This window comes from Lactuca saligna, chromosome 4 (assembly GCF_052625555.1).
Source record: "Lactuca saligna cultivar CGN05327 chromosome 4, ASM5262555v1, whole genome shotgun sequence".
Taxonomy (NCBI): domain Eukaryota; kingdom Viridiplantae; phylum Streptophyta; class Magnoliopsida; order Asterales; family Asteraceae; genus Lactuca; species Lactuca saligna.
In genome coordinates this window covers 199,661,962-199,681,781 of record NC_136420.1, presented here as the reverse complement: position 1 = coordinate 199,681,781, position 19,820 = coordinate 199,661,962, and positions in this window count along the sequence as shown.

Below are 19,820 nucleotides of genomic sequence, written 5' to 3'. Positions count from 1 at the left end.
AGAGGTATCCCAGTAATGTCCTCCATGAATACATCTGGATACTCTCGCACTATTGGTAGATCATCTACTATCTCCTTACCCTTCTCCTGGGCATCTATAACATAGGCGACGTATCCCGTGCAAGCCTATTGAACGTAGCGCCTCGCTCTCCCTGTTGAACAAAGAATTGGTGCACATTGTGGCCTTTCGCCATGAATCAATAACTCTCTCCCACTGGGAGTGCGAACCCTCACTAATTACAGCTCACAATCGATCACGGCCCCATTGGGACTCAGAAAATCCATACGCATTATAACCTTATTCCCTTGCATAGGAATAAGAACCAAGTCTATTGAAAACTTCGCATCAAATAACTACATCGAACACCCCCTATGTACTCTCTCGACCCTAATGGTCCTGTCATTTGCTATCTCAACCGCAAGTGGAAAATCTAGCTCCCCCAGAGCTCTGCTAAACCTCTTGCTAAGCGCAAGTGAAACAAATGATGAGGTAGCCTTCGAGTCAAACAATATCGTAGCTGAAATGCCATTCACTAAGAACGACCCTATACAAAAACATGTAACCATGAGAAGCAATCAATATCAATAAAGAGATAAGAGGAAAATACATACACGTAACAACATCAGGATTCACTCGTGCCTCCTCTACTATCATCTGGGAGGCTCTACTCTTCGCCACTGGCACATCACCCCAGCCCTGACGGCCATCTGTAATCTTCATTGAAGCAGTGGCAGGTGCTGCCACTTTCCCTGCTGCTGCCAAACTCATACACTGGGACTTTTTATGTCGCATTTGATTGCAATGGAAGCAAGTCATATTAGATGTTGTGGTGGTGGTAGTAGTAGATGTACAATCTCTGCTCATATGCTTGGTTCGGCCACACTTGTAGCAACCAGGACTCCCTGCCTTGCACGCCCCATCGTGCCATCTCCCACACTTTCCACACCGACTGTGGCTCTACATTCCTCTGGATCTGTGATCCGATACCTTGGGCTTTTTTCCCGAACTCCCAGTGCCAGATACCGCCTCTGGCTTCCTCTTCTTCTCCATCTCCAAATTTATCTCTCTCTCTATCTCTCTCTCACGAGCCATTGTAATCATATCATCCCGCATTTTACAGCTGGACCAGCTCACAAACTGGCGGATATCACTTCGCAACATCTCATGATAACAGGCCTTCTTCATTTCCTCATCATCTGCGTATTGAGGAACGAGAAGAGCCCTCTCCCTGAACTTGGCGGTAATCTCCGCCACTGTCTCTTTAGTCTGAGTGAGATCCTGAAAGTCCCTATCTAACCGTTGCACCTCCATAACCGGTGCAAAATAGGCTTTGAACCTAGTAGTAAAATCAGTCTAGGTCATCACATCAAGAGCTGCATCATCCCCAATGACATGCCCGATCTGCTCCCACCAATCTCGTGCCTTGTCCTTCAGAAGACATGATGCTAGTCTGACCTTGTCCCCCTCCGAACATCTGCTGATGCAGAAAGCGTTGGCGACATCTGCCGACCACCTAGTACTCGCGATGGTGTCCCGCGCCCCATGATAGTCTGGAGCTCGACAAGCCCGAAACTCCCTGAAAGTAAGTGTGCGCAACCTCATCATAGTCGCCACCTCAGCACGGAATGTGCTCAATCTCTCATCCATAAACTCCATAATACCCTCCTTGATCGTACCGAAGATCATAGGAGTCTTCTCAAGTATGATACGAGCAACCTCTAAGGAGAGGAACTCACTATTCTGTTCATATGGATGCTCGACCCCCCGAGTATTATCCTGATCCCTCGCCAGCTCCTAATCAGCCGACTACTGGCCTAGGGTGCAAAACCACCATTCTGAAAACATATTATGACAAACGTCAAGAATACAAATATATCTCAACAGATTGCTACTACTACAAGTTTCCTGGTCTCGTCTCAACCTTCCTTGGTTCAAGTACGAATCCTATGCTTCCAGTAATACAGGCCCATACTACCTTCCACATCTATTCTTACTTTCCTCAAGAACTACCTTGGCTCCACCAAGTCCCTTTTACTATTACTGATCTCTGCTACTCTCATCATAGGCTTGTCCTAGGGAAGTTCCAGCCCGCACCCAATCCTCAGCTACTGAGGTATCCTTGTAATTCAAATTACCCACTACCTAAATACCATCACATGTTACGAGGCTCGGATAATCCTTCGACTAAATGACTCGTCCGTACAACGGTTAGACTCAAACGAGAGTTGCGCAATAGGGCCAAATCTAACACTCTGAGATTATTCAACCCTGATCACATGTGACGTGACATGTTCAACTAATGGATAACTTCCATCACTCCGAGTCCCACAAAGCACAAAGAAAGTAGCATTCAGACAAAGGAAACTACTCAAGCAAATCTATCCTTATAACAAGAAACTGTACTAGCATACAAGGCTAAGCTCATACTATCAAGCATAACCTACCAGGCTATCCTACTATGTCTACTTAATACTAGCATTCAATTCTCATAAAACTGAAACACATATAGCAGGCACATAAGGCATCCTCCTAGATCCTTAATCTTATTCTAGCATGTTGTTCTACTGAATCTGAAACTGATAGTTATAACATAAACTTGTATGGGTAATTTGGGAGTACATACATGAGCTCGGCTGATCGCATGCACCACACCCTTTTTCTCTATTTAAAATCTCTTTCCTTTTTAGGTTTTCTTTTTCCAAATTACTTTTGAAGACATTTTTCTATTGAAAATCTTTTTACCATTTCCTTAGTTTGAGTCCAGTCATACTTGAGAGTGTGCATGAATCCCTCAAACCAAGGCTGTGACACCAACTTCAAACACACCAAAAATACAACCTAAAAAATTTTATTTGAAAATTTTACTTAACCATAATATCAAATATCAAAAGATAAAAACCATGAAGTCGTGTATCTCAAAAGTTAATAATAAATTTATCAAATCGAAACTAATGCCAAGATCATATCAAAATATCAGAGTCTGACTCCCAGGCTAAACTGAAGTTGTGGTGTGTGCTATGCCATCATATCGAGCTCTTTCCTTTACTTGAGAAAGTACCTGAAACCAAAAACGGAAACTGTAAGCGCAAAGCTTAGTGAGCTCCCCAAAACTACCACATACCATACAATTACATATAAAGCAACTACTGGGCCTTGCCTAGTGCATCGGACCGAAGTCTGGAAATTGCATTGGACCGAAGTCCGGAACTACCCAGGGTGTTGCCCTTTGCATCAGACCAAAGTCTGAGACCTGCATCAGACCGAAGTATGGAACTGACCAGGGCCTTGCCCTCTTCATCGGACCGAAGTCCGAAAACTGCATCAGCCCGAAGTCCGGAGCTGACTAGGGCCTTGCCCTCTATATCGGACCAATTTCCGGAACTGACTGAAGATAGAATAACATAATCATAACTTCTAGCATAAAAAATATATTGCATACTGCATCGGACCGAAGTCCAGAACACATAAGACAAATACATGCTTGAGTCACAAAGTCATCAAGCACACTGAACTAATGCGTCGGACCTAAGTCCGGGACTACAAGTAACTAAACGGGCCAACATTATGGTTGTAGACCCGTTCCTACTAGAAGGAAAACTCACCTCATGAAGCTAGCTGCTGAGATGCTAAATCTGAAACTGGTTAAATGCTGCTCCGAAACTCCCCAGCTACAAATCCCATAAACACTAAATCAAATATTGATAACTATTCTCAGGGTAAAATGACTATTTTATCCTTGGTCGAAGTCAGCATCCAGGTCAAAGTCAACTTTCAGTTGACTGGACTCGCCGAGTTGGGCCGCCAAATCATCGAGTCCCTATCATCCATTCTAATCCTCTACCTGCTTCTACTTGTTGAGTTTGGTAAAGACTCGACGAGTTCTTCTTCGATATTAACATCGAGTCTAACTTCATCCGAGTCGTTGAGTTGTTTGAACGACTTGTCGAGTTCTCCTTCATCATATGAACACGTCCAGTCTGTGACTCACCGAGTTGTATAAACAACTCGTCGAGTCTGTTCTTGAGCATGAACCGACTCGCCAAGTCCTAAGGACAACTCGTCGAGTCTCATACACGCTAATACTATATAGTCAATTCTAGTGGACTTCAGTGCTTCCAAATCATAGATATGGGATTCTAGGGCTGGTTTTACACATAAATTTTCCAACTTTACATGCATGCACAAGAGAATGGGGCTTAATCAACAAAATCGTCCAGCAATAATCACTTAGGGTTTGGACAATGCTATGTTTGCATAAAGGTGGCTATATTGAACTCTTGGAGCTTAGTAACGTCCAGACCTATGGTTTCCATCCAAAGGAGAGTTAAAATTCAAGTTTGACTCAAACCAACATTGCAAGAGAAGCATAAACAAGCATAAAAGAGGGTTTAATGGAATAATAAGCTAGGTGTTAACTTTATTACCAAAATATGCAACAAATGGAGACTAGTATCTGAACCTCCTTTCTCTTCTCTTGATCTTCTTTCCTTCCTTTTCTTCCAAAGATTCCAAGCTAGCACAAACACACTCAAGCTAAACAATGGGGGCTAGGTTTTACATGGGAAATGCTCTAGAGGTGCCAGAGACTATAATGGGAGGCTATAATGACGTTTATATAGGATACAAACCCTGGGATTTAGGGTTTCATCTAGACCAGCGGACTCGCCGAGTACGGAATATGGACTAGTCGAGTCGCCTGCTAAAAATGTGAGCAAATCACGTCTCTACTCGACGATTCGGGCCACTAACTCATTGAGTACCTCTTTAGGAAGGGACGTTACAGACCCCACCATTACTATCTCCATCACTTATACCACAGCCACCTATTCCACCACCACAACTTTTGCCATCAGGCATTATAGTCATAAATGATTACTCAATATGTAAATAGACATATGTGTATGATTGTTTTTTATTAGGCATATACATATAAACATCTATAATCATATATTATTATAACTGTCTTCTATATAATCATTTATGATTAAGCATGCCGATATGTGGAGCGTTAGAAAAGCAAATGAGAAATATGTGGTTGAGTTTAAATCTCAAGATCTCTATTTCTTTAATATCAAGTGAACCGTCTCCTATATGTATACATATATATATATATATATGTATGTATATCAATGGTTCGTACGAATGGATGGGTAGCTTGGGTGAAGGCCTAAGGTGACAAAATTTTAGGGGCGCAATTGTATATGTATGGTTATGTTAGTATCGGAAAAAAATTGTGATATGTTGTATAGCAGTTGAGTAGAAAAAAGTGAAAAATAGAGAAAAAAATATCAATTGAGTTGACTAAGGATGTGCCATTCTTTTGAAATTATCATCGCATTAAGCCTCTCACTACTACTGTTGGAAGGATTCTATGAATCAATTCTGATTTTTTAAGCAGTAACAAAAAGATCAATTCATAATAAATTGATTCTTGTTTTCCTATGTCACCTTCTGATTTTCAATTTTAATTTATGCTTTCTAATATATGATTTCAATCCTTCTTTATGTTTTATTATAGAAAAAACAAAGAGGACTAGCAAGAATTTACCCAACAAGAGAGAACAAGAAGTAATAACTAGTTGGGGTTTTGGAGCCAACCAACCCAGTTTATATTTTTTTAAACCTAGCCTTACACCAAAAGAAAGTTCTAGTCACAAAATTATCAAATAAATTCGCCACCCTTGGAATTAAAGTAGAAAAAAATGAGCATTATTGAAATTCTAGATGTGCCACCAATGAGAATAGAAAACACCCTCCAACAATGCTTTTCTTACACCTAAGAAAAGAAGGGAGGTAAACCAAAGTGACCAGTCTTCATAAGAAGAAATAAGGCAATAATCAAGGCTCCATTATCTAGAAACCTGCACTACAAGTTCCATAGATAAAAAACAAGTAAAAAATAGATGATTGTTTTTTTTTAATGTGCAAATCACAAAGAGGGAATTCCAAGGACGTAACATCCAAGAACTTACAAAAAAGGTTATGCTGAGTAGGAAGCTTATATAGAGCCAAAATTCAGAAAAATTCATTAACCTTGGTATGCACCAATTTACACCACTTAGTCAGGGCTAGTGAAACCGAGAGAATTTATCGTTAATGAGAAACATAGTCGAAGCCACCATATACTGCTACGCCATAGATAGAAATCAAAGCTACCTATCATAATCATGCGACAAAGAAACCGAACCAAGAAAATGTATAAATCCCTCCCATTAGAGGCTTTTGGCACCCTCCTCTAGGAGACCTATGAAAAGAAGAAAGCAACGCATCTTGCTCCATTTTTTCTTAAATTGTCACCTACTTATCCAACTGTAGAATAAAAAGTCTCAGGAGTTGACTTTTTAAAGAACCACCTACCCAAAATCCTTCCCAAAAGAAGTTAACGACCTGTTTCTAACCTTATTTTCACAAAGAAATAACAAATCAAATCCCTTATCTCTTGATTGATTCACGACTCTCAAAATATCAAACCAAGTATAGCCCTTCCCCGAAGGAAAATGGCTACCAGTAAATGCTTTATCCCCATCAATATCCTTAATAACTCTCACCCTAAGGAGAATTAGGATTATTAAAAAATCACCAAACCCACTTGCAAAGAAGACCTCTATTCAAAGAAATAAAGACTACCGATCCCCAAACTCCATTTTTTTTATAAGCTAAGACATTTTTCCAAGCAATCCTACCTAATTTTTTCTTGCAAATCAATGCAAAGAAATAAATTATTACGCCTAGCTTCCAAAGAATTCAAGATACCAATAAGAGATTTATATAAAGACATAAAGAATGTCGGAAGACAACCAAAAACTGACTTGATTAATGTTAATCAACCACCCAGAAAGGATTTTTATTTTCCATGTAAAAGTTTATCTGCCACTTTTAAAACAATATCGTTCCAACTCGAGAATCCATTCATATTATCTCCACTACAAGACCAAGCTAACGAAAACGATTATACATAGTTGCAAACCCAATATGGTTTGCCAAATAATCAACCTACATACTAGGTACCCCCAATACCAATAAGCTTACTTTTGTTGAAATTGATTTTCAAGCATGAAGTTGAATGAAAACAACGCAAAACATAGACGATATTTCTAACATTTGAATCCCTCCATTCTCCCACAAAAATAGCATCATCCAGGTAAAAGAGATTATATAAAAAAAACTAAAAGAAGGATTAAGATAAATACCATGAAACAAACCTCTATCAACAATTCTTTGAAATGACATGTGTGCAATATATCATGGAAAATGATATACCTATCGGCATAGATTTATTAGGCTCTCATAAGCATATGGTACACTACTCTGAATCATAAAACTTTAAAGAAGAATGTAAGGGCAGTAACAGATTGGTGCGAGTGATAGCCTATAGTACATAGACTAACTATCGGCACAGACTTTCGAACTTTTACCAATGTGTGTTTTACATAGTGAATCATCAAGTTTTATTAAGAAGATAAAGGAGAGAATTGATTGTTTCCGTCACGCTGAGGTGAAATTAGTGTGAATCACTAACATTTTAACTCATCAACAAGAAGTGGATTAAGTTTCCGTATCATAGAGTAAGTTGTAATCTAGAATCAAAGATTCACCATTAATTCATAATGGTACCATGTCATGCCTCAAACTAGGAGGATAGGGACATGAAAAACCCTTTATCATTTAAGGACCTGACAAGTATCTCTTACGTTGATGACTATGTAATCACGATAATGTTGGAATAGTGTCTAACGCTGCAACTATATTAGGCAAGTATTTGACCCGATTGTGCATGGTCCTTTTGGGTTACCTTCACCATAGCAACTTGATGGATGATTTGTTAAGAGAGAGTTAATATTATAAGGAATAATATATATGTTTATTTGATTAATATAAGTCATAGATTAATTGGAATTAATTTGGTGACTTAAAGAGATTAATTAAATAAGAGGGTATAAACTGTCAATTGTTTGATAGTTAAACTTGAGACTGTAAATCCATACAGATAAGGATTGGATGAATTCTAGGAGCTAAAGGATAGCTCAAAATCGTCCATGATGTTATCTAGGAATGGATTTGGATAGCCTTAAGAGAAGATTATCCAATTAGGGTTTAGACTGTAACCCTTAAGGAGTCTGCAAGTATAAATAGACCCTATGGGTAAGGGAAATCGAAATCTCATCTAAAGTAAGAGAACTCTGGCCGATTTCCTCCCCTCTCCTCTCTCCTAAATCATCTTACTTGCTATTGGTGTTTGTAAACCATTAGAAGAGTGACATTTGTGACTCTAGAAGCTCCAAGACAACAAGATCAACAAGGAATTCAAAGGTATGGTTCTAGATCTATTTCAATGTTGTTATTTAACCTAATTAGGCATTAGAAGTCTTGGATTCAAAGCATGTTTAATTAGAAAGCCTAGATCCGAGCATTAGGGTTTTGCATGCGCACATAGGAAAGTTCTTATGGCTAAAACCCATCAGTGGTATCAGAGCCTAGCTTGGTTTTCTTTAAATTGTTGCTTGATTAACTGAAACGAACCTGCAAAATTCTTTTTTTGGGTTCTGAGTCATGGACTCGGCGAGTTCCAAAGTGGACTCAGCGAGTAGGCCTGACTCGGCAAGTCCCTTTGTGTACTCGGTGAGTCCGGGCGTCAGGATTAGCTAAAACCGGGATTTTTTCATGTTTATCTTATGGAAACTTACCTTAATCATATTAGATCAATCCTAATCCGTTTTTTTTATATATATGACTATAATCTTGATCTAATTAAAGATATTTATCATCTAGTAAAATATTTAATTTCCTTATATGATAATTAATTAATTATTTTGATTATTTTGGTAATTATCTTAAAAGAAATCTTGGATAAATCAAATATAGATAATTAGGATATTAATTGTTAATTGGAATTATTTGTTATTTGATCCTCCATGTTTTAAATGTTTAAAACTTGCCCTCATGTTTTGAAATTTATATTTGTGATTAAAAGTTTTAATTTAGACAACTTAAATTTCAAACCCTACGTTTTAAAAGGTTTAAAACACAACCCTATACTAATATGATATTACTAGAATAATATATATATATATATATATATATATATATATATATGTATAACTAAATGCTAGTCTTACCGTTAGTAGGCCTCATTCACGAAGCCGATCTATAAGGTGGGTATGAGGTTGCGGCCTATAAAATGGCGCTTAATGGGTGTACACTCACTCTCACCGCTTGCTTGATTGGTGGAGGGTCGTTAGCCGAACGGGTAGGATAGGGCAACCTCATCCTCTCATTAAAAGTATAATAAGTAATACAAAGTAACTACACGTTTTTAAAAATTTCCCAATCTTAGTTACTTTAGGAAAAGTGAATTGATGCAATCCCATGAAATTACACTTTGCACCCTTGCTAAGAAGTTAGTGGAGCGTGTGTAGTTTACCGGCACACTAATTGGTTCTAAGCAAAGGTGGCAAAGGGTGATTCATTGTTTATCATAGTTCGATGGAGCATGTGTGGTTTACCGGCACATCGAATAGGTGATCGTTACAATGAAGGCACCATGTGAATTTGCATGGTAATTCACACCCGCTTTGTGATCCTCGGTATCCCAGTCACAAACAAGAAGGGCATATCGAGATTTAAACATGCCATTGAATAGTTCCAATGAATCTCATCCGAACCTAGGAATTCTCAATACACTTAGGACTAATAGTTTAGGTTTTGTGATGGAGAATTAGTGAATCGTCATTCACTTACCTTCAATTTATTTGCATGTTAGATTACGGCATCCCTTTTCTAGCATGTAAATGTTATTGTTGGATCCTAACCCTAATTTTTCTTATTGGGTGATAATTAGGGATTCTTATTCTAATCTATCTTTGTCCTTTCTATAGATGTCAAACGCAAACAACGCTGCGGCTAGTTCTTTCACGTTGATGAGCCTTTGCCAAAAGGTCACCTTCGATGGAACGAACTTTAGCGAATGGATAAGATACATTCGCACCATTGTTCGCTATGAGGATAAGGAGTATGTCCTCGATGAAAAGCCTGAGAATATTAACCCCGTAATTGCTACTCCGGCCGAAATCACCGCTTTTGAGACTCATGAGCAAGATGCAACGAAGGTACATTGCATCATGATTGCCACCATGAACTCTTAATTCCAAAAGTCCTACGAGGACATGTACCCATACGAGATCCATCAAGACTTATTGGAGACATACCACCAAAACGCGAGACAAGAGCGTTATGAGATTTTCACTAACATGATTTCCGCTAAGATGGGTCATGGAGAATCTCTAACCGTGCACCTGCAAAAGATGCAAAGGTATGTCGACCTCCTTCGCAAGTTAAATGTTGACTTTGGGGAAGACTTGGCGATCGACATGGTGCTTCACTCTTTGCCTCCGATGTACAACCAATTTAGGATGACCTACCACATGAACAAAGAGGAGGTCACCCTAAGCAAACTCCAAGGTCTTTTAAGGGTCGCTGAGAGCAACTTCAAAGATAAGTCTGTTGCACCTACTCCCAATCCGTCTGCTGCTCCTGTCTTGGCAATTGTTAAAGGAAAAGGAAAGAAGAGGAACGCTTCATCGAAGAACTATCGCAAGGTTAAAGCCCGAGATGGTGCCTCTTATAGTGGGACCAAAGCTGATCCCACTAAGCCCTGTCCTAACCCGAAAGAGGAAGAGTGCCACCACTGCCACAAGATAGGACATTGGAAGAGAAGCTGCCCAGAATACCTGCAAGCAATCAAACAAGGAAACATCAATCCATCTTTCGCAGGTATATACACAATTAAATCTAACGATTCTAATCATGCTATTTCTTGGGTTCTTGACACCGGTTGTGGTTATCACATTTGTTCAAATGTGCAGGGACTAAGAAGAAGTAGGGATGTGGAGCAAGGAAGGATCAATCTAATCATGGGGAACAGAAGATCATCGCCTGTGACCAAGATTGGAGTGTATTCTTTAGTGCTTAGGAATAATTTATGTTTAGATTTGAACAATTATTGCAATTCGCCATAAATGGCTAGAAACATCATTTCATTTCATGGTTTATATAGACAAGGATTTAGATTTTCTTTTAATAATGAGAATGCTTCTATTTTGGCTTATCTAAATAGTGTCTTTTACTTTGAAGCTATACCGTGTAATGGAATATATGAAAATGTTATGATTGTTGACAACTTAGGAAATGATGTTTTGAATATTGATTCTTCCACTAGTATGGATAAAGCATCCTTGTGGCATTGTCGTCTTGGACATGTCAACATGAAACGCATAGCCCAACTCCAAAAGGATGGAGTGTTGGAGTCATTCGACCTTAGGGAAGATGACACATGCGAGTCTTGTTTACTTGGAAAGATGACTAGGTCACCCTTCACGAGTACTTGTGAAAGGGGTGAGGGGCTATTGGACCTAATACATACCGATGTATGTGGACCCTTTAGATCAACCACGAAGGATGGGAACCGCTTCTATGTGACTTTTACCGACGATTATAGTAGATATGGGTATATCTATTTAATCAAGCAAAAGTCAGAAACCTTTGAACAGTTCAAAGAGTTCAAGAATGAAGTGGAGAATCAATTGGGCAGGAAAATCAAGATGCTTCGATCTGATCGAGGAGGAGAGTACCTAAGTCTTGAATTCCACAATTATCTCAAGGAGTGTGGAATACTTTCGCAATTGACGCCTCGTAGGACACCGCAGTTGAATGGTGTGGTAGAAAGGCGAAATCGAACCTTATTGGATATGGTTCGCTCTATGATGAGTCGTGCTTCACTACCTATCTTCTTTTGGGGGTATGCCTTAAAGACTGTCGCCCATATCCTTAACCGAGTCCCTACTAAGAAGGTTGCCAAAACACCTCACGAGATGTGGACAGGGAAAGCTCCCTTGTTGGCACACATCAAGGTTTGGGGTTGCGAGGCTTTCGTAAGACGAGATACTCACGACAAGCTTGAACCTCGAAGTGAGTGATGTATTTTCATCGACTACCTGCAGACATCCTTTGGATATCTCTTCTATAGACTGAAGGACAACGTTGTCTTTGTTGCGAGGAGAGGAGTTTTCCGAGAGCGAGAACTCATAAGCCAAGGAGACAGTGGGAGGCAAATCGAACTTGAAGAGATTCAAGAGTCGATAGATGAAGGAACCTCTACCGCTAGCACTCAACCCGAGGAGGAAACTCCGGTTGAACTGATTGACGAGTCCTTACCTCTTAGACTTTCCGATAGAGTTAGAGTTCATTCCCAGTTTTATGGTTTTCATATTACTACTGAAGGGGACATGTATATTAGTGATGGTACACTAGTAAATCTTGATGAACCTAATAGCTATAAGGAAGCCATGGCAGGCCCGGAGTCTGCGAAATGGAAAGAGGCAATGGATAGCGAGATCCAATCCATGTACGATAACCAAGTTTGGAATTTGGTTGATTATGTGCCCGGACGTAAGACCGTTGGGTGCAAATGGATCTTCAAGAAGAAGACTGACGTGGATGGGAACGTACACACGTATAAAGCGCAATTGGTTGCGAAGGGCTTTACTCAAACTCCAGGAGTTGACTATGAAGAGACCTTCTCACCAGTTGCGAAGATTAAATCTATTAGACTGATGCTAGCAATTGCCGCATTTCATGATTATGAAATTTGGCAAATGGATGTCAAGACCGCCTTCCTTAACGGAAAGTTGGCTAAGGATGTTTACATGGCTCAGCCAGAGGGGTTTGTGGATCCGAAGCATCCAAATAGAGTGTGTAAGCTTGAGAAGTCCATTTATGGACTTAAGCAAGCGTCTCGCAGATGGAATCTTTGCTTCGATGAGAAAGTCAAAGAGTTTGGATTTGTACGAAGCGAAGACGAATCTTGTGTATATGTCAAAGCCAGTGGGAGTATAGTAAGCTTCCTCGTTCTATATGTCGATGACATATTACTCATAGGAAACGACATCCCGACTCTGCAGGAAGTCAAGTCCTGGTCGGGAAGTGTTTCGCTATGAAGGACCTCGGAGAGGCTTCTTACATTTTGGGAGGAAGGATAGTAAGAGAAAGAAGTAAGAGACTAATTGGACTTAGTCAGAATACCTACTTAGAGAAGGTAGTAAAACGTTTTAGTATGGAAAACTCAAAGAAGGGAGAACTACCGATACAAGGCAATGCCATGTTGAGTAAGACTCAAAGTCCGAGTACCGAAGCTGAAATAGCATAAATAAGCCAAGTACCGTACGCTTCCACAGTTGGCTCAATCATGTACGCTATGACTTGTACTCGCCCTAATTTAGCCTTAGATTTGAGCATGGTTAGCAGATATCAAGGGAGCCCTGGCAAAGCACATTGGATTGCAGTAAAGAACATCCTTAAGTACCTTCGGAGGACGAAGGAATGGTTCTTAGTCCTTGGAGGGAGTGATGACTTGAAGGTGTGAGGGTATAGTTGATGAGTTTTGAGCATTCTAACACTTCCTAAGTGTACATGCAACCCTAATAACCTTGGATCTATGTTTGTCTAATTGTCATGCAAAGTTGAATTCCAAGGTTATATTCCTATCTAGCATACATGGGGAACAATTTTAACATAAAGTATAGATAGAATAACTTACCTTGTTGTTGTTTGTGTTCCTTGAAACCTTGTGAGCCTAGCACCCCAAGTGTGATGCCTCAAATGCTTCACACAACACCAAATTCTCTTGGAAGAACTTATGAGAGAATACTCACTTCTCAAAATCAGCCAAGCCCTCTTGTTTCTTAGTGTAGCCAATTTTGGGTGGAGAACATGTTACTTATATAGTGTTGACACATCTAGGGTTAAACCCTAATGTGTCATGACTCTTCATTTCCATGACTCATGGGTTTGTAACTCCCATGGAGCATCCTATGGGTGGAACCCAACTTGATAGTCCATGGAGCCTTTTAGCCCACTATACAAGAGATATGGATGATTTACATAATCAACCCATATATTTAATTAGTTATCTTTTGATCACTTAATTAATTCTTGATCAAACTAATCAAATAGTATTATTAATATATTAGAACTTATAATATATTAATAATCTCCAAGTGTTATTTCTCTCATTTAGTCTATCCAATTGCATGGTGCCATGCAACCCAAATGGACCATGCCGGGTCGGGTCAAGTACATACCAGAAATAGTTATGGACTTAGACACCTTATCCAACAGTCTCCTACTTGGATAAGTCTAATAACTATTACTGCAAGTATGACTTCAGGAACCGATCGACAATCGTAGCTCTTTTCAAGGTTTCTCGAAACTGAGAAGATGATGGTACGCCATTTAAGATAAGTGATCATATAATCCTTTGTTCTAGATATCAGTCGGACAAATACATGGAACAATGTCTTACTTATTGTCCAACAGTTTGTTTCCCGATTTCCGATTTGTTTGACAAAGAACTTCATTGAACACATCAATTTAGTTCTGACCGGGCCCGGTACATAGGTCAAAAAAAAATCATCGAGGGGCCCAGATATCAGCTTCTAATCCAAGAAGGAACAGATAAACTTCGATTCATATGTTTGTTCTACTACTCATTGAATTACACATAAGAGCGCGATTTTATAACATCGAGTTACCAATGCGTTTTTCGTACAATCAATGCATAACCAACTTGTAAGTAACAAATCATATCTCTAGGTTTAAAGATTTATATGATATTACCGTCTCACGATCACTCGAGATAGAATTCCATGAAGTGATTCCAGTGAGCGTGGGTTGAGTCCAATGCTCAGAACTTATGAGCACTCATGATTGTTGTAGCCTTGTCCCAGACCTCTACAACCAAACATGACAGTCTTGATTCATACCTACTTCCGACATATGACCGACTGTGGAGGTTTGAATAATATGTTATACCAAACAAAATTATTCTGGAAGTCAAAACATGCAAAAGAAATATAGTAAACGATTGACAAGAGATAGCAACACTTTACTCATAAATAAAACACTTTTATTCATCATCAAATGTCAATTACACTTTACAAATTTCGAGGTTATCTAACTACTAAATCTAATATCATCCTTCAGCCCTATGCTCCGAGCATGCTGGAGATGCTTAACCCGAGTCAGTCCCTTCGTGAGGGGATCTGCCGGATTCTCATCTGATGATACCCTCTTTGCCACGAGGAGTCCTTCTTCGATCCGATGTCTGATGAAATGGTATTTTCTGTCGATGTGTCTGGATCTCCCGTGATCCCTTGGTTCCTTGGCTAAGGCAACAGCACTTTCACTATCACAGAAAATTTCCATTGGCTCTTTAATAGCTGGTACAACTCCAAGGTCTCCAATGAAGTTCCTCAGCCATAACGCCTCCTTTGCTGCTTTGCTAGCTGCAATATACTCTGATTCACAAGTAGAATCTGCCACTGTCTCTTGCTTGGAACTCTTCCAAGAAATTGCTCCTCCATTTAGGGTAAAGACCTAGCCCGACTGAGAGCGGAAGTTATCCCTATCAGTCTGGAAGCTAGCATCACTATACCCTACAACTCTCAAGTCATCACTCCCACCGAGGGTAAGGACCCAGTCCTTAGTCCTTCGTAGGTACTTGAGAATATTCTTTACCGCACTCCAGTGTGCCTTGCCAGGGTTCCCCTGAAACCTGCTAACCATGCTCAAGGCAAAGGCTACATCAGGTCGAGTACACGTCATAGCATACATGATCGAACCTACAGCCAAAGCATAAGGTACTCAACTCATTTCTGCTATTTCAGCCTCAGTGCTAGGACTTTGTGTCTTACTCAGTTTGGCGTTACTCTGGATGGGCAATTCTCCTTTCTTGGAGTCTTGCATTGTAACACCGTGATTTTCAAGACAAAAATTTTTATTTAAATAATCAATTTAATATTAATACACTTGTTTAAAATCTTATTCACATTCGAATTACAAAACATAGTTTCGTTTTTATTATAATAGAAGACCAGGATCCTCCAAAACACAACTCTTTCTTCGGTGTGTACAATCGAACCGTTGCCATCCCGCGTTACTGTAAGAACCTGAAACAACATAACATAAACAACGTAAGCACGAAGCTTAGTGAGTTCCCCAATATACACCTTACGCACGTACGCCTTTCCAGGCCCGGACCTTCCGGTCCACTGCACAATGCCTTCCGGCCCATGAGATAATCGCCTTCCGGCCCATAAGATATTTGCCTTCCGGCCCATAAGATAATTGCCTTCCGGCCCATAAGATAATTGCCTTCCGGCCCATAAGATAATTGCCTTCCGGCCCATAAGATAATTGCCTTCCGGCCCATAAGATAATTGCCTTCCGGCCCATAAGATAATTGCCTTCCGGCCCATACACATATATAACACATAACACAAATACTCTAACACATAAAGCACATATATCATATATCAACCTGCCTTCCGGCCCGTAACATACTCTAACACATAAAGCACATACATCACATATCATACCTGACCTTTCTGTCACATAATACTTTGCCTTCCGGCCCATATATAAACATGTATATCACGCGTAGCAGCTAACTTTCCATCTATAGCATATAAACATAACACATAACATACTTGACCTTCCGGTCACACAATCAAACCCTTCCGGGTACAGTATAGTGAGAAAACTCACCTCGCGGACGCTGGAAGATAACAACTCTTGAAATCCCTTGCACTTGATCCTCCGAGCTACAAGCTCCCTGTAACATCATATATCTCTTCATTAATACTTCTATCTTCCATGTTAACTGACCCTAAGAAATCACACCGGTCAACTCTGGTCAACGGCCATCTCGACTGGACTCGGCGAGTACCCTGGCGACTCGGCGAGTCTAGTCGTCCTCTCAAATTCCTGAATGTTCCCTTTCTACTCGTCGAGTATCCCTCTTGTCTCGACGAGGTCCTCGTGGAAGAATCGCGGGGCCACCCCGACTCTACTCGCCGAGTCTGAAGAACAAACTCGGTGAGTCCCAGTGAATCTTCAAGCTACTCGCCGAGTCTGCTCATCCGACTCGGCGAGTCCACGCCATGCAGTCGATCGAACTGCTTCCTGAGATACATATATTCCCGAATATACAAACATGGGACCTTCTGGACCTCTAAGAGTCCTAATACAAGGTTATAAACATTGGATAATGACACAACAATCCATCTAATCTCCAAATGGGTTTCATAAACCCTAAATTCGTGTACACATCAAAATAACAGGAATGATCCGAAACATAACCTGAAAACGTACTCTCTGTGTCCCCAAACCTCAGAACTCGACCCCCTTGATCTTCCTTTGGCCAAAATCCTTCCTCTTCTTGCACCACAATTCCTTCAAAGTCAATAATGGCCTTCAAGTTTGCTGTAGATGCCACAGTCGTTTAGGGTTCTCCTCAATCGGCCAAAAGACGTGAAATGACGACATAACAACCCTTATATACGACCCAATACGAAACGGCTAGGGTTTCCGCTGAACAGCATCGACTCGCCGAGTCCATACCTGGACTCGTCGAGTCCAGTCGCGAACCCGCGACCAAATCTGCGACCCTACTCGGCGAGTCTGGCTCCAACTCGCCGAGTCTCCCCTTTAAAACACCCCAAAATGCAATTTAACAATACTTGAGATTTTGGGCTGTTACAATTCTCCCCCACTAGAATTAGACTTCGCCCTCGAAGTCTCACTCTGAAAATAGTTCTGGATGCTGCTCCCACATCACACGTTTCGGCTTCCCTAAACACTTCCGATATCTTCCGAGGTTGCCACTGAATCAATGCCAGAGGTACCTCCTTGTTCCTCAGAAACTTGATCTTCCGATCCCTGATGACCACTGGCCTCTCGGCGTAACACAGGCTCGCATCCACCTAATCGTTCTCTAGTAGAACCACTGCTGACTCATCTGCTATACACCTCTTCAATTGCGACACCTAAAAGTGTCATGGATCCATCCAAATTCCGTTGGCAGCTCCAACCGGTATGCCACTTTTCCTACCTTCGCACCTTCACGCAAAGACCCAACATACCGGCCCCTACTTACCCCTCTTCCTGGATCCAAACACCCCTTCCCAGGGAGAGACCGTCAGGAATACGAAGTCGCCGACCTGAACCACATGCCCGCAACGGCGTCTGTCTGCGTAACCTTCCTGTCAACTCTAAACGATCTTTAACCTCTGATTAGCCTGACGCATCTGCTCTGTCGACCAAAACACGATCGATGCACTATCCACCACTTCCTGCAACCGAGAATTACCCAAGACGCGACTCTGCTCTAAATCTCAATGATCACACGACTCATAAGGCTTATGAAACTCAGAATTACCGGTTCCCCGATCCTAAGCCCACTTTATCCATATCGGAACAACTGAGGGACCCATTCTCAATCTTAGAGCAACTCTCACGAGTTCTCTTCCTGCAAACACCTACCCTGGCTGCATTAGCTCCAACATACCTTTCCCTTCCCTCATTTAGTGAAACCCGCTTGACAACCTTGACACTACTCCCTGTATCACACATGCACTGGATCTGCTCGCAAGGACTCTCGAGTCCATGCATTACCTTTCCTCCACGAACGAGGTTCCGACATCACCTTCCATGCAACAGCTCAAAAGGCGGCATACTAATGCACTAATGATGGCTGTTAATATGGAACAACTCAACAAATGATAATTACGTACCGCGGCTTCCTCCGACAGCTAATACACATGCCCGAAACATGTCTTCGAACGTCCGCATCGTTCGCCCTCTCTAAAGTGTCCTTAGATGTCATCATGATAAGCTCCTTTCCCATATTCCTCTTTAAGACTAAGTACCAGATCAACTTTTGGCTCCACATCTGAGCCCCCAACGGTCACCCATATCGCGATCCAAATATTCCACTGACTTTTCTCCCCGTGACCACTATCCCGACCCAGTGACACGTAAGTCACAAAATCTTCTTTTCCTCGTGAGAGAAAATACAATCCCACCGAGGATCGTCTCAACTCTAATCTATGGTTTCTGCTGTGCCTCTTCCTTGCGTATCTCCCCGCATCCCCCGACAGAGACGAAGACCCCCGTTTCGCCCCTGACTCAACATACAAGCTCCAAAGACTCAATATCAGGGCTACCCAAACTCGAAACTCTTCCACCTCATACGCTGCTCGAAAATATTCCAACATAAAAATTCTCTTGCCACCCAGTGAGTACTGCAACTCCACGCAGCATCACAACACCCTCTGACTAGTGAGTACTGCGACTCGAACATCCACCACAGACTATGGAGGCAATCAACATAACGAAAGCCCATCTTGCAAAAATCCACCCTCTCAAATAATCTCCCTGAATGCCCATACCCGAAGACTCCTACTAATTCCGCAGATACCTGATATGCCACACGTCGATTTAATTCGGGATTCCCGAATAACTCCAAAATAAGGATATCATACCCGAATATCCCAGAATACTACCACCACCACTGATCTCCTGCACCCCATAATTAAACCTATATTTTCCCCGCCTTACAACCTTGGTGCATCTAATTTCTCGATTGGAATGCGAGATAACGTTAACGTACGAAATGCGCTGATAATTCTCCAAATCCCTTTTTCCCGACACTCAAAATCCAAACAAAGATACGCATACTGACTCCAGAAGTTGACTGCCCAATCATTCTCTATCTTCTTGCAACAACACCAATCACCTGTCATGAATACGTTCGTTCTCCTCTTCAAGTACTTCCCGCATTAACTCACTCTGACCCCTTAACTCGATCATCGACACCTCTGGTCTCATGATTTCTTACTGCATATCTCTATACTCCGTTTATAACTACTCTTGCCAACTCTTTGTTTTCTACGTACCGCACCCGGTTCTCCCCCACTAGGGTTCGA